The sequence below is a fragment of the Piliocolobus tephrosceles genome, chromosome 13, assembly GCF_002776525.5.
Source record: "Piliocolobus tephrosceles isolate RC106 chromosome 13, ASM277652v3, whole genome shotgun sequence".
Taxonomy (NCBI): Eukaryota; Metazoa; Chordata; class Mammalia; order Primates; family Cercopithecidae; genus Piliocolobus; species Piliocolobus tephrosceles.
Window position 1 is genome coordinate 24,991,307 of NC_045446.1, and position 16,682 is coordinate 25,007,988.

The following is a 16,682-nucleotide window of genomic DNA, read 5'->3' on the forward strand; positions in this document are numbered from 1 at the left end:
CCCCCATTCTTTTACATATTTACTATATTACTGTGCGTGCTTGTATATGAGTGTGTGTTTTAATTAGTAAGTCAAATGAAGGAGTAAGTTAGAAAATTCTAGACTAGGGATAATATAGGCAAAAATAAGAAAAACAGATGGCTTAGCAAAAAGTTAAAGGAGGTTGCACAAAGAAAGACTAAGGCATTCAATATTAAGCTATTTCAGTGAATGAAATGAAAGATTTTGAAGCCTGTTTTTGATCTGGGTACTGATGATAAATGTATACTCCTTAAAAAAATACATTATCTGGTATCCCTGTAACTAGTGCACTTTTCTAAACATGTTGCAAATTTTAAAATTTCACTTAGAAGTGTGAAATAAAGTGCCCAAGACATTGATGAAGAAAGAGGGAAAAACTTAAAAATGAGAGTATTGGGAAATATTGAAATCCTATTTTTCTCATATTTTTGAGAACTTGCCCTTTTTAAAGAAAAACATTTTACATTTGATTTAACTCAGCTGCTAATATAGTTCGGTTTGTTAGACATATGTTATTGGTTTGGGTCAGTTACAATTAATATACCATTCTATGAACAATGAGTTTACATGTCACTATATTCATATTTTTTAATTCTGAACAAATGTTAACGTTTAGAAGTTTAAACTTCTAAAGAGTTCATTTCAAAAGCACCTTTCAATTATGTAGGCAACCCAAGATGCATTTTATACTTTCCTTATATAAGAAGTTTGGAACAACAAAGGCATTCCATTATTTTCCTGGCATTAAGTAACTTTAAAGCCAGGGTCTTTTATTAAAATTAAAAAAAAAAAAAAAAAAGGATTGAGGGCTTACGGTAGGGTTTCCAAAGAACAGTTTCCAGAAAAATGTTGAGAAAGGTTGTATTGAGAAGAAGAAATATATATTAGTGTTGGTATACTCCTGCATTCACATTTCCACTTGGTTTTACATATTTAAAAATGTGAACACTTCCCTAAATAACAGAGGTCAAATTATAAAGTATATATTCTGCTTAATGTTCACAATCTTGAGAATGCACATTTTATATGGAAATTTGGAGAGTTAGGAGTTTCTAGTCCTACAGGGAGTTAACGCAAAGAATATTCAAAGACACAGAAATATTCAAAGGTACAGTAAGATTTTTCAAGATCTTTTTCTTAAGAAAAAAATTTCAGTATTGCACCTGATGTCTTAGTGTTAGCTGTCAGTCATCTTGACAGGGGGAGATATTTAAGGTCAAATATTGAATAATGGGATGTGGGAGAGGGTGGATAACGTATGTCTTGGATGAAAGTGGAAAAAAATAAATGGAAAAATGGGAGTATGCTTCCACTAGAAAAAATACATGAAGGCATTTCCATGAATAGGTTAGTATAATAATAATCATTGGAGAGCTGCAAGTACATAATGGGAAGGATGTGGAGAAAATGAGAACATCCTCATTTTTGGAGAAATGTTGGTGGACAAATTAGAAAAAATTATAGACCTAAATTGGGGCTCTGGTACTTGTGGTTTTCTTCATTTGGGAAGAATTCCAGTTCATATCAGCTTTTGTATTACTGTAAAAGAAAATAATAAATCAATCAGTTACACCACAGATATTGGTTCAGAAGTTTCTAGACTTACTAGATACACAGATTTCCCTCCCATTCGGCGGCTGTTAAATTTACCTGGTAATTTACATGAAAAAATATTGTAGCACCTCTCAGCCTTTTGGGGAACAGGAGGTTTTTGGTTGCATGAATATGTTCTTTAGTGGTGATTCCTGAATTTGGTGCACCCATCATGTAGTCTTTTATCCCTAACCCCACTCCTACCCTTCCTCCCGGTACCTCAAAGTCCATTATATCATTTTTATGCCTTTGCATCCTTATAGCTCCCACTTATAAATGAGAACATGCAATGTTTAATTTTCCATTCCTGAGTTACTTCACTTAGAATAACGGTCTCCAACTCCAATCAGGTTACTTCAAATGCCATTATTTCAGTCCTTTTATTGCTGAGTAGTATTCCATGGTGAAGATATATGTATAAATACACACACACACATATATACACACACACATATATATACACATACACACATATATATACACACACATATATGTGATTATATATACTATATATCACATTTTCTTTAGCCACTCATTGGTCAATGGGCATTTAGGCTACTTCCATATTTTTGCAACTGTGAATTGTGCTGCTATAAACATGCATGTGGAAGTGACCTTTTTATATAATGACTTATTTTCCTCTGGGTAGATACCCAGTATTTTGATTGCTTGATTGAATGGTAGTTCTACTTTTAGTTCTTTAAGAAATCTCCATACTGTTTTCCATTGTGGTTGTGCTAGTTTACATTGCCAGCAGTAGTAAAAAAGTGTTCCCTTTTCACCACACCCACATCTATTTTTTTGATATTATTTTAATCATAGACATTATTGGAGGAGAAGGTGGTATCTCACTGAGGTTTTAATTTGCATTTCCCCAGTCATTAGTGATCTTGAGCATTTATTCATATGTTTGTTGGGCATTTGTATATCTTCTTTTGAGGAATGTCTATTCACGGCCTGTGCCCATTTTTATATGAGGTTATTGTTTTCTTCTTGCTTATTTGAGTTTCTTGAAGATTCTGATATTAGTCTTTTGTCAGATGCTTAGTTTGTTACTATTTTCTCTCACTTTGTGGGTTGTCTGTTTACTCTGTTGATTATTATTATTATTTTTCTTCCTATGCAGAAGCTTTTTTTTTTTTTTTTTTGCTTCCCTTTTAAAATATAAATTCCAATTTCAGATCTCTCTCTCAAGTACAGAGTTCCACAGATCTTGAGTGCCTAGGTCAGTGCCACCAGTCTCTTTGCTAAAGCACAGCAAGCGTGACCTTTGCTTCATTTCCCAATAAGTTCTTCATCTCCATCTGAGTGTACCTCAGCCTGGACTTTATTGTTCATATTATTATCAATATTTTGGTTAAAACCATTCAAAAAGTCTACAGGAATTTCCAAACTTTCTTACGTCTTCCTGTCTTCATCTGAGCCCTCCAAACTATTTCAACCTCTACCTGTTACCTAGTTCCAAAGTTGCATTCATATTTTTAGATTGTCTTTATAGCAGTGCCCCACTCTCTACAGCACAACTTTCTCGTATTAGTTTTGTTTTCACACTGCTATAAAGAAATACCCTAGACTGGGTAATTTGAGGAGGAAAAATGTTTAATTGGCTCACAGTTCCACATAACTGAGGAAGCCTCAGGAAACTTACAATCATGACAGAAGCCTAAGGGGAAGCAAGGTATGTCTTACATGGTGGCAGGAGAGATTCAGACATTGAGAAAGAGAGAGAGAGACAGAGTGAGAAAGCAGGGAAAACTGACACTTACAAAACCATCAGATCTCATAAGAGCTCATTCACAATCATGAGAACAGTATGAGGAAAACTGCTTCCATGATCCAATCACCTCCCACTAGGTTCCTCCTTCAATACATGAGGATTACAGTTTGAGATGAGATTTGGGTGGGGACACAGAGCCAGACGCTATCAGATGGCTTTTTTTTTCATTGAGGTATATCCCTTCTATGCCAATTTTGCTGAGGTTTTTTATTATTATTATTATCATAAAGGGATGCTGGATTTTGTCAAATGTTTTTTCTGTGTCTACTGAGATGATCATATGTTTTTTGTCTAACTTATTTTTAATCATAGGCCTTTACTCAATAAGATTAATTGTGTCAGAATTAGCTCAGACACTATGAAAGTAGATTAGTCTCAAAGCACATAGCGAAGGATTTAACTAGTCTGGGAAGTGAGAACATGGCAGAAGTCACAATTAAGCAGAGCCTTGAGGAATGATGTACTACCAAGTTAAAACTGTGAGTGTGTTTTAGAGGTGGGCGAATAGTGCTACACATAGAGGCAAAAGCACATGAAAAGGCTGACTAGGTGTATCAGCATATTAGTGCATTAGAAAAAGAGTGACACATTTGGGAGAAACTGAAGGAAACACAGTGGTGCCGGGAAGCAGGTGGCAGCACCATTTGAAGTAAAAGCAGAGAATCAGAAAATAAAGAGTCTTATATTTTTTCTAAAAAAAAGGGCTTTATTCTAAATACAATAGAAAGGCTTTGGAGTAAACAGATGATAATGTCTGTGTTTTTGAATGTTTACTGGCTGCAATAAAAAAAGTGGGTTGGAAGGTGATTCATGTAAAGCTATTGAGTAGTCCAGATGAGAGAAGATAGTGGTTTGGCCTGCAACGGGGAAACTTGGATGAATAAAATTTAGTACATTCAAGAGGGACTTAGTAAAGTTTTAATACTGTATTATATAACTTGAGTGAGAAAGTAGTTGAATAGCTCATAGCTTTCTGGTTTCTGTATCTGATTATATAATTCAACCATACAAGAGATGCTGACATTGGAATATCACATTTGATATGTAAGCCTATTAGTTAATTTTGAGGATAATGACATCAACATATCTTTGAAATATCTAAGTACAGATGAAAAATAAGTGGAATAGAGGAGAGGGTTTGTTTACCATACACCTTTAAATGAATGATATTTAAAGCCAACAATGTATGACATTGCTTACAGTGTGAGAAGAAGAGAGAGCCTAGGCCTGAGCTTTGAGGAATTTTAACCAGAAAAATAGCAGAGAGGAAAAAAACCAGTATTGGTCATTGATTGCAAACTATGAGTCTTTCTAAAATAGTTAACAACAATCTTGAATGCTACTGAGAACTCAAAAAGCTAAGGATTGAAAAATACTTAACTACATTTAGAGAGGACTCTTTGTACAGATTGAGTCCACAGAGCTTGGTCTTCTACCCGAGATGGAGATGAGATAACAAAGACAGTGCAGATAATGTTTCACAAAGGTTAACTAGAAACGGAGAGAGAACTGCAGTAGTGATTGAGCAGAAAGTGGGGCGAAGGGATCCTTTATGAGAAAGGATAAACATTGAGAAAGGTTAAATATGTAAAGAAGCATGAATAATCAATGCTGTAAAGGTCATGAAGAGGTAGAGAATGGAATCCAAGCAACAGAGATGGATCTTAGATAGGAAAAGATAACCTACTGAAATAAACTAGGAAATTGGAGAAGTCAAGATTTTTAAAGGAGTTGTAAAAGTCTGAAATACCTGTGGAATGTGATAGAGCAAACAGATCAGAGAAATATAGATCAATTTTTGGGTCATGTTGAGATTGCATTTGTGCTTGGTAATCATAAATCTAAAGTGGCACCAATCTGCACTTTTGTGTGACCTTTTCCAATAGGGCGCAGTTATCTTAGTTCTGAATGTAATAGATGGGAAATGCAATAGATAGATTTATCTAGTTTGAGAGTTTTGCTAGATACGAAAAATAGAGAAGTAGGTGTGATAAACTATGCTACTGACCAGCATAAAATTGAAATTATGGACTGTGGGCTTTCTTTTGAATAAGAGGTAATGTTGTCTCAAATAAGTACAGCTGTTTCTACCTTTGTGCAGGTAAAATTTGCAAAGACCTAAAAACTGTGGTCAAATAAGTACATAATCTCCCAACAAAAAGAGAAGTAAAGAATACCGAGGCGGTATCTACCATTGTGTTTATCTGAAAGAGCTACACTGAGCTGTCTCGAGGTTGCAGTGGGTAAGTAGGCTTACTTACTCTGTTACTCTACTAATTTACTCTGTATTCATTTTTTCAGTTGGTTGTTTATAAGAGCTCACAGAGCCCTCAATTTGTCCGAGTTATTTCTGTCAAGCATTCGTAACAACACCTTTATAAGCATTAAACTTAAAAATAAAACCATGGAAATTATATATTTTAATCCTCTCATTTTAAAGATGATGTATTGAAACCCAAAGAGGTGATGTATCAAATAAGATCATAGAATGATTAAGAAAGCTATAACTTGGCCGGGCGACGTGGCTCACGCCTGTAATCCCAGCACTTTGGGAGGCCGAGGCCGGTGGATCACGAGATCAGGAGATCCTGGCTAACAGGGTGAAACCCCGTCTCTACTAAAAATACAAAAAAATTAGCCAGGCATGGTGGCGGGCGCCGCACCTGTAGTCCCATCTACTTGGGAGGCTGAGGCAGGAGAATGGCGTGAACCCGGGAGGCAGAGCTTGCAGTGAGCTGAGATTGCGCCACTGCACTCCAGCCTGGGCGAAAGAGCCACACTCTGTCTCAAAAAAAAAAAAAAAAGAAAAGCTAGAACTTACGCTCAAATATCTTGACCCTTAACATGGGTAATCATTCATAACCTTAATTGTCAATGACATAATATGTTGCAGATTCATATTATTGCAGATTCATGTATTGCAGAAGATGAGCCAGACAAAGCACATCTAAATAAATTAATATTTAATATTACTGTAGGAGCTGTTATTGCCTTGAGGTACAGTGTAGTTATTTGATAAAATTGTGGCATTCTAAATATTCTTCACATTTTTCTACCAAAAAGACAGTGCTAAATGCTATATAATTTAACTGTTTGTCCCTTTTGAAATTCATGTTAAAACTGAATCTCCATTTTAATAGTATCAAGAGGGTGGGAAATCTGACTACAGTAATTAAAGGTGGGAACTTTGGGAGGGAATTAGAATTAAATAAGTTTATGAGGGTGGCACATTAGTAGCTTTGTAAGAGGAGAATAAGACCGTGAACTATCACACTAAGTTTCCTAACCATGTGATGCCTATACTGTCTTGAGACTCTGAAGAGATGTCTTACTAGCAAAAGGTCCTTCACCAGGTATAACCCCTATACCTTGTATTTTCCAGCCTTCAGAAAGGTAAGAAATAAGTTTCTTTACTTTAAATATTACCCAGTCCCAGGTATTTAGTTATAGCAACAGACAACAGCATATGACATTAACAGACAAAATATTTCACATAATTTTAGGGAACCATTTATGAGATATTAAAAAGTCTTACATAAGGAATTACCAAGAATGATATCCTGAAATTTGGCAAATGAAATATATTAAACAACTGTGACCACAGGGCACATTTCAAAATGATAATAAAATTATCATTGGTACACTTAGGTCACATTTTGATCTCATCTGAAAAGACAGAAGAAGAAATATTAAATAAAAATACATACACAAAGTTTTATAACCATTATTCCTGGTATTTCATTGCTCTTGAAAGATACTAGTCAAATTTTAGTACTTTCAGTAAATAAGCAAGCCAAGAAACAAATAAATAAAATTTAAAGGAAGAAATTGTGGATAGCAGATCAATGCTTTGTTCAAACCCATACTTTTTCAAATATACACTATGGTGATATATATGAACAATGACAGTTCCACCAAGTAGGAAAAATGGGCCTTGAATTCAGTTAAAAAAACCACTTCTAGCAGAATGCTTATGTTCATTAAAACAAAATTAATATGTTTTTAGTTTGTATAGGACTTATAAACAAAAGATGGTGAAAAAGTGAAATTAATCGGTATAAAGGTAAACTTGATGGTATTTTTGGCCATAAGCAGTTGTGAGTATTGATTCTTAAGAGATGTAAACATTAATTGACAAAATTAAGAGGAATGTCGAGGAAGACAATAAAAAAGTCTGAATAGTAAATAAAATGTAGAATATCATCGCAGTCACACATGAGAAGAAAATGCACTTCTCACTCTTATAGAGTATTTTAGAATGTCATTTACTCTTCTATCTTTCTTCTTATCCTGTACAATTTATTATGTTTTGTTTGAGCTTTGGTCTAACATTTATCTAAATTTGAACTATCTTTTCATTGTAAAGAAAATAGTTCTACAATTAAAAATCTCATAGGCATGAGATTAAAGAGTACCTTCCAAAAGGGTGGAGAAAAGGTATAAGCAGGAGTGTTTTTTTTTACAAAAGATATTTTAAATGGCAGTAAATTCCAACTCTGTCTACTTAATCATTTTTTTCTTAGACAAATTCAATATAGCATTAAAATAGAAGAGCTAATTTATTCTCAGCTTAATAATCTCAGTTGACTTTTCATTAAAATTTAAAATTGAGTATCACATCAGAAAAGTCAGCTACAGTATGGATTTAGAGAAAGGTAACAGTCACAAGATCAAGGTACCCATTGCTTACACATAACATGAATCCTATGTGAAGTATGAATACTCATCCACCAATGGTTTCATGTAATGTGCTTGTGTAAATAAAATCACTTCTTCTATGGGAATGCCATCAGCAAGATTTTAGAGTAAGAAGTCTTGGGCCCAACTAAGAAAGTTCAACTAGTAACTATCCATAAAAGTCCAACTAGTAACTATCCATAAAATAGAACATCCTTTTAAAAACTCCAACATCTGGAAATAATCCTGAGATACTCATATGGCATGCAGAATGAAACACAATCTGAATTTAGAAGGGTAGGAGGAATGGTTCTGTCTCCAAACAAGCAACTTCCTGCCCCAAGTCGGCACAGTGCCAAAGAGAGTTTTCCTTAACTCCTCAGTTTTTTCAGAGAGAAAGAAAAACAAAAACTGAATCCAGCTTCCCTAGCATTCTCAGCCCAGTCAGGACTGACTGCACAGGGAATAGTGGTAAAATCAACATGGCTTGACTGCCTGATGAGTCAGGCAAAAACAAAGAGGACTAGCACACAGATCTTCGTGGCACCTCTGCTTTCCTGCCAGCTGCAGTACTTGATCAGAAGTACAGCCAATCTCATAACACACCTGCAAAGCTGAGATGGTGGCATTTTGGCATTTAGAAGTAGGATGGGAAGCACAATCTAGCTTAAGCTCCTAGACGGCTTTCCTCCCAACCCAGCCTCAGAACCGCCCCCCACCTCCCTTCCCAATGATCTCATCCAGGAAGAGAGACTTCTACCCTGTGGGTCTCAGATAAGTAAAGGGGCTATACTGACTTGACCCATGAAAGCAAGCAGCAGCCCCACACACCCAAAATGCCTGCTTAATAATCCTGTTTAGGAAGGAAGACTGCTACCTCTGTGCATTTTGGAAAAACAAGAGCTGCTAGTACTACTTCAACCAGGAAATCAAGCAGCCATTTGTCTCAGCCAAAGGCCAACCCCACAGCTCAACCCAGACAGGGTAGCAATCTCTAATTTCATACTTACTTACAAAGGAGCATAGCCTCAGTTCATTTCCCTGCCTAACCTCAGAGCCCAATCTGCAGCCCTTGCCAAAACTGCAGATAACAAAGAGTGAGATTATCCAGTCAGGGAATAAATCCTGTGACTGGCCTGACCAGAAGCCTATGCAGTACTTGGCCAGCAACTCCACCTGAAAGCAGAGCCAGCCAGTGGTCTCACCAGCCAACAGACCTCAGCTAGTAGCCCCCGACAACATGAAAGCAATGGCAGCACCCCCAGCTCACTAGATATCTCACAACAAGCACTGCCTCCATAATGTCATCATTAGCTGGCCCTTACATAATCAATAGGCTAGATAAATAATGAAGCTCTATACCTGCCAAAGAATATCTGTAAAGGCCAGAAGAAGGAGATGTCTCCTTAAATGCATAGACAACAACATAAGGACACAGGATTGCAAAGAATCAGGTAGTCATGATGCCCCCAAAGAAAACTAATAAACCTACAATAACAGACCCTCCAAAATGAAGATCTATGAAATGGCTGACAAAGAATTCAAAATAATATTCATTAAAAAGTTAGGTAAATTTTAAAAAATACCTATAGAAAATGTAATGAAATTTGAAAAACAATAAACACAAAGGTCAGATGAACAAAGAAACAGACAAAAGAATCAGAGAGATAAATAATACAAAGACTGAAATGAAAAACTTAATAGAAAGCTTCAACAACAGACTCATGCAGAAGAAAGAATCAGTGAGTTAAAAAACTAAACATTTGAAATTATCCAGTCAGAAGAGCAAAAAGACAAAACAATAAAAAAGAATAAAGGAAGCTTAATGAATTATGAGACACCATCAAGAGACAGAACATTTACCAAATAGGATTTGCAGAAGAAATAGTATAAAAATCAGATCTGTTCATCAGAAAAAAAAAAAGAGTGATAAAGATTTTTCAAGAAAAACAAATGCTAAGGGAATTTATTAGCACCAGACCTATCTTACAAGAAATACTAAAGGGAGTTTCTCAAGCTTACTTAAAGAAAAGGACATTGGTAACACAAAAACATCTGAAAGTTAAAAACAAAACAAAAACAGCAACTCACTGGTAGAAGTAAACACACAGTCAAATTCAGAATATCGTAACAGTGTAATAGTAGTGTATAAATCACATATATCTTTAATATAAAGGTTAAAAGGCAAAATTATTAAAATAATAATATTTACATAAATTCCTAAGGGATATGCAATATACAAACGTGTATTATGACATCAAAAACTCAGAATGTACAGAGAAGTGTTGGGGTTAATATGTAGAGACTTTTCTAAAATATTGCAATTAAAGTTAATTTGTATCAGCTTAAAATAATCTGTTATGTGTAACAGATGTTTTTTGTAAGCCTCATAGTAATCACAAAGCTAAAAATCTTTAATATATACATTAAAGATAAAAAAGCAAAGAATCGAAACTTACCATTAAGGAAAGTCACTTAAACAAAAAGAAAGTAAAATAGGAAGAAACAAACTACAAAACAACCAGAAAACAATTAACAAACCGGTGATCATAAAATTTACCTATCAATAATCACCTTGAATACTATGGACCTCAAATATGTCTGGTAGTAGACTTTTCAGTGGAAACCTTACAGACTAGGAGAAATTGGCATGACATATTTAAAGTGCTGAAGATTAAAAAAAAAAAAATACCAGAATATCCTTCAAACATGAAGAAAAAATAAAGACTTTCCAAGATAAACAAAAGCTGAGGGATTTCTCAATATCAGACCTATCCTACAAGAAATACTCAAGGGATTATTTGAATCATAAAGAAAAGAACATTATGAGCAATAAATAATCACCAGAAGGTAGAAAATTAGGTGATAATAGTAAGTTCACATAAAATCACAGAATATTATAACACTGTAAATGTATTTGTAAATGACTCTTATCCAAAGTAGAAAGACTAAATATGAGCCAATCAAAAATAATAAGTACAGGCCAAGTGTGTTGGCTCACGCCTATTATCCCAGCACTTTGGGAGGCCGAGGCGAGCAGATCACGAGGTCTGGAGTCCCAGCTACTTGGGAAGCTGAGGCAGGAGAATGGCGTGAGCCCAGGAGGTAGAGGTTGCAGTGAGCCGAGATCGCGCCACTGCACTCCAACCTGGGCGAAAGAGCAAGACTCCGTCTTAAAAAAAAAAAAAAAAAAAAAAAAAGTACAACAACATTTAAGGACACAGTACAATAAAATATAAATAGAAACAAGAAAAAGTTTTGAAGCGGGGGTATGACGTTAAAGTGAGATTTTATGAATTTTCTTTTTGTTTGTTTAAGCAAATAGTGTTATTAGTTTAAAATAATGAGTTATAAGATAGATAGTATCTGTAAGCCTCACGGTAACCTCAAATCCAAAAACATACAATGGCTACACTAAAAAACAAAAAGCAAGAAACTAAATCATATCTCCACAGAAAATCATCTTCACTAGAGGAAGTCAGAAAGGCAAAAAGGAAGGAAGACTGAAAAACAACCAGGAAACAAATAACAAAATGTCAGGAATAAGTTCTTACTATCAGTGATAACATTGAATATAAATGGACTGCACTCTCCAGTCAAAAGACATAGACTGGCTGAATGGCAGAAAACAAAACCCATCGATCTGTTTCTTATAAGTAACACACTCCACCTATAGAAACACATAAACTGAAAATAAAGGGATGGAAAAAGATATTCTATGCCAAAGGAAATAAAAAAGTAAAAAAAGCAGGAGTTGCTATACTTAACCGACTTCAAGACAAAAACCGTAAGGAGAGAGATAAAATAGATTTCAAGACAAAAGCTATAAGAAGAGACAAAGAAGGTCACTATATAATGATAAAGGGATCAATTCAGCAAGAGGATATAACAATTTTAAACATACATGCACCAAATACTGGACCACTCAGATATATAAAGGAAATATTAGAGCTAAAATGAGAGATAGGTCCCAATACAATAATACTGTAAGATAAACAAAAGCTGAGGGATTTCTCAATATCAGACCTATCCTACAAGAAATACTCAAGGGACTATTTGAATCATAAAGAAAAGAACATTATGAGCAATAAATAATCACCAGAAGGTAGAAAATTAGGTGATAATAGTAAGTTCACATAAAATCACAGAATATTATAACACTGTAAATGTATTTGTAAATGACTCTTATCCAAAGAGTCATTCACTTTCAGCATTGGACAGATCTCCATACAGAAAATCAACAAAGAAACATCAGACTCAAGCTGCACTATAGACCAAATGGATCTGATAGATATTTATAGAACATTTCATTCAACAACTGCAGAATGCACGTTCTTTTCCTCAGCACATTGATCATTCTCAAGGATAGACTATATGTAAATCACAAAATAAGTCTTAAAATATTCAAAAAATTGAAATAATATCAAGCATTTTCTCTGACAACAATGGAATACAACTAGAAATTAACAACAGAGGAATTTTGGAAACTATACAAATACATGGAAATTAAACACTATGCTTCTGAATGACAGATGGACCAATGAAGAAATTAAGAAGGGAACTGAAAAATTTCTTGAAACAAATGATAATGGAAACACAATATACCCAGACCTATGAGATACAGCAAAAGGAGTACTAAAAGGGAATTTTATAGCTATAAAGGATCAGAAAAGAATAAAATCTTAAGATAACAATATAACAATGTTACAAAGAGTAACACTTAAAATAAACAATGTAACAATACATGTTAAAGAATTGGAAAAGCAAGAGCTAGCCAAACCCAAAATTAGCAGAAAATAGAAACAATAAAGATCAGAGTAGTAATAAATGAAATTGAAATAAATACAAAAGATCAATGTAACAAAAGTTGGTTGTTAAAAAATGTAATTAAAATTGACAAAACTTTATCTCAACTAAGTAAAAAAAAGACAAGATACAAATAAAATCAGAAATGTAAAAAGAGACATTACAAATGATACTGAAAAAATTTAAAAAATCATTAGTGACTACTATGAGCAACTATATCCCAGTAAACTGGAAAATCTGGAAGAAATGAAGAAATTCCTAGGCACAGACAACCTACCAAGATTGAACAGAAAGAAATCCAAAACCTGAACAGACAAAGAAGTATAGAGATTGAAGTATAGAGATTGAAAGTACTAAAATATCTCCCAGTAAAGAAAAGCCCAGAACAAGTGGTTTCGGTGATTGTCACAAGTGCAGGCTACGTTCTGTTTACACTTTCACTTGTTGTAGTTCACAATGTACAGTAAAACCTTTAGGCCAAGCATAAAATATGTAAGGAGGCAGCTTTAGGCTAAATTTGATTTAATAGTGCCCAGTCTTCTAGTTCCTGCTACTCCTCTACACCCATTGAAATTGCCTTGTTCTCTCACATTCTGTAATTTTTATTCTTGGTGACTGTGCTTCCTCCACAGACTGTTAATCCTCATTATTTGTTTTCTTTATTAACAGGCTGACCAAATTGTGAGGGGAAATCTTAACACAGTGATTTTTTAGTTTACTAAAAATCCATTTGCAGTTCTAAGAGGATATTCTGTAAATCTTAGAGTGAAAACCAATTAAGTGTATAGATGAGAAAAGTAAACATTATATAATAAAATGATATGAACTTGATTCCACTGTTTGGATCCTAAAAATTATTTATATAGGCTGGGCGAGCTGGCTCACATCTGTTCTCCTGGCACTTTGGGAGGCCAAGGCGGGCGGATCATGAGGTCAGGAGATCGAGACCATCCTGGCTAACACAGTGAAACCTCATCTCTACTAAAAATATAAAAAATTAGCCAGACGTGGTGGTGGGCGCCTGTAAGTCCCAGCTACTCAGGAGGCTGAAGTAGGAGAATGGCATAAACCCGGGAGGCAGAGCTTGCAGTGAGCCGAGATCGTGCCACTGCACTGCAGCGTGGGTGACAAAGCAAGACTCCATCTCAAAAAAAAAAAAAAAATCATTAGCATTTCTATATGACAACAGTGAATAATGAGAAGAAGAAATTTAAAAAGTAATTCCAGCCGGGTGCAGTGTCTCATGCCTGTAATCGTGGTACTTTGGGAGGCCCATGCAGGTGGATTATGAGGTCAGGCTATCAAGACCACCCTGGCCAACATGGTGAAACCCCGTCTCTACTAAAGATACAAAAACTAGCCAGGTGCGGCTATGCGCAAGTGTAGTACCAGCTACTCGGGAGGCTGAGGCAGGAGAATGGCTTGAACCCAGGAGGCAAAGGCTGCAGTGAGCTGATATCACACCACTGCACTCCAGCCTGGGTGACAGAGTGAGAATCCATCTCAAAAAAAAAAAAAAAAAAAGAAAAAATAGTTTTATTTACTATAGCCACACATAAAATTAAACACAACAATCTACAGGTTTATTGCTATTCCTATCAAAATACCAATGATATTCCTCACAAAAGTAGAAAAAACAATTCTAAATTTTATATGGAACCACAAAGACCCAGAATAACCAAAGCTATCCTAAGCAAAAGAACAAAACTGGAGGAATTACATTAACTGACTTCAAATTATACTACAGAGCTATAGTAAACAAAAAAGCATTGTACTAGCATATAAACAGACATATAGACCAATGGAACGGAATGGAGAACCCAGAAATAAATTCACACACCTACAGTGAATTCATTTTTAACAAAGTTGCCAAGCACATACACCAGGGAAAAGCTAGTTTCTTCAATAAATGGTGCCAGGAAAAACTGTATATTCACATGCCAAGGAATAAAACTAGACCCCTATCTCTTGCCATATACAACAATCAAATAAAAATGTATTAACAACTTAAATTTAGGACCTCAAACTATGAAAATGCTACAATAAAACATTAGGAAAAGTCTTCAGAACATTGGTCTGAGCAAAGGCTTTTGAGTAATACCCCCACAAACACAGGCAACCAAATAAAAAAAATTGACAAATGGGATCACATCAAGCTAAAAAGCTCCTACAGGGTATAGAAAGATGACCAAATAGGAATAGCTCCTGTCTGCAGCTCCCAGTGTGATCAACACAGAAGACGGGTGATTTCTGCATTTCCAACTAAGGTACCTAGTTCATCTCACTGCGACTGGTTGGACAGTGGGTCCAGCCCACAGAAGGCAAGCCAAAGCAGGGCGGGTCTTCACCTCACCCAGGAAGCACAAGGGGTGAGGGGATTTCCCTTTCCTAGCCAAGGGAAGCCATGACAGACTGTACCAGGGAAAAATGGGACACTCCCACCCAAATACAGCACTTTTCCAATGGTCTTAGCAAATGGCAGACCAGGAGATACTACCCCATGCCTGGCTCAGCAGGTCCCATGCCCACAGAACCTTGCTCACTGCTAGCGCAGGAGTCAGAGATTGACCTGCAAGGTAACAGCCTGCCAGGGGGAGGGGTGTACACCATTGCTGAGGCTTGAGTAGATAAACAAAGTGGCCTGGAAGCTCGAACTGGGCGGAGCACACTGCAGCTTAGCCAGGCATGCTGCCTCTGTGGACCCCACCACTAGGGGCAGGGCATAGCTGAACAAAAGGCAGCAGAAACTTCTGCAGACTTAGATGTCCCTGTCTGACAGCTCTGAAGAGAGCAGTGGTTCTCCCAGCACACAGTTTGAACTCTGAGAACAGATGGACTGCCTCCTCAAGTGGGTCCCTCAACTCTGTGTAGCCCAACTGGGAGACACCTCCCAGTCTGGGATGACTTACACCTCATACAGGCGCGTGCCCCTCTGGGACAAAGCTTCCAGAGGAAGGATCAGGCAGCAATATTTGCTGTTCTGCAATATTTGCTGTTCTGCAGCCTCTGCTGGTGATACCCAGGCAAACAGGGTCTGGTTTGGACCTCCAGCAAACTCCAACAGACCTGCAATTGAGAGACCTGACTGTTAGAAGGAAAACTAACAAACAGAAAGGAATAGCATCAACATCAACAAAAAGGACATCCACACCAAAACTACTTTGTGGTTTTATCTACCTTTGATCTTTGATCAAAGAAGGGGAGAAACCAGAGAAGAAAAGCTGAAAATTCTAAAAACCAGAGCACCTCTTCTGCTCCAAAGGATCGCAGCTCCTCGCCAGCAATGGAACAAAATTGGACAGAGAATAACTTTGAGGAGTTGACAGAAGTAGGCTTCAGAGGGTCGGTAATAACAAACTCCTCCAAGCTAAAGGAGGATGTTCAAACCTGTAGCAAGGAAGCTAAAACCTTGAAAAAAGATTAGAGGAATGGCTAACTAGCATAAACAATGTAGAGAAGACCTTAAATGACCTGATGGAGCTGAAAACCATGGCATGAGAACTTCCCGACGCATGCACAAGCTATAATAACCAATGCGGTCAAGTGGAAGAAAGGGCATCAGTGATTGAAAGATCAACTTAATGAAATTAAGTGAGAAGTTTCGAGAAAAAATAATAAAAAGAAATGAACAAAGCCTCCAAGAAATATAGCACTATGTGAAAAGACCAAATCTACGTTTGATTGGTGGACCTGAAAGTGATGGGGAGAATGGAACCAAGGTGGAAAACACTCTTCAGGATATTATCCAGGAGAACTTCCCCAACCTAGCAAGGCAGGCCAACATTCAAATTCAGGAAATACAGAGAAC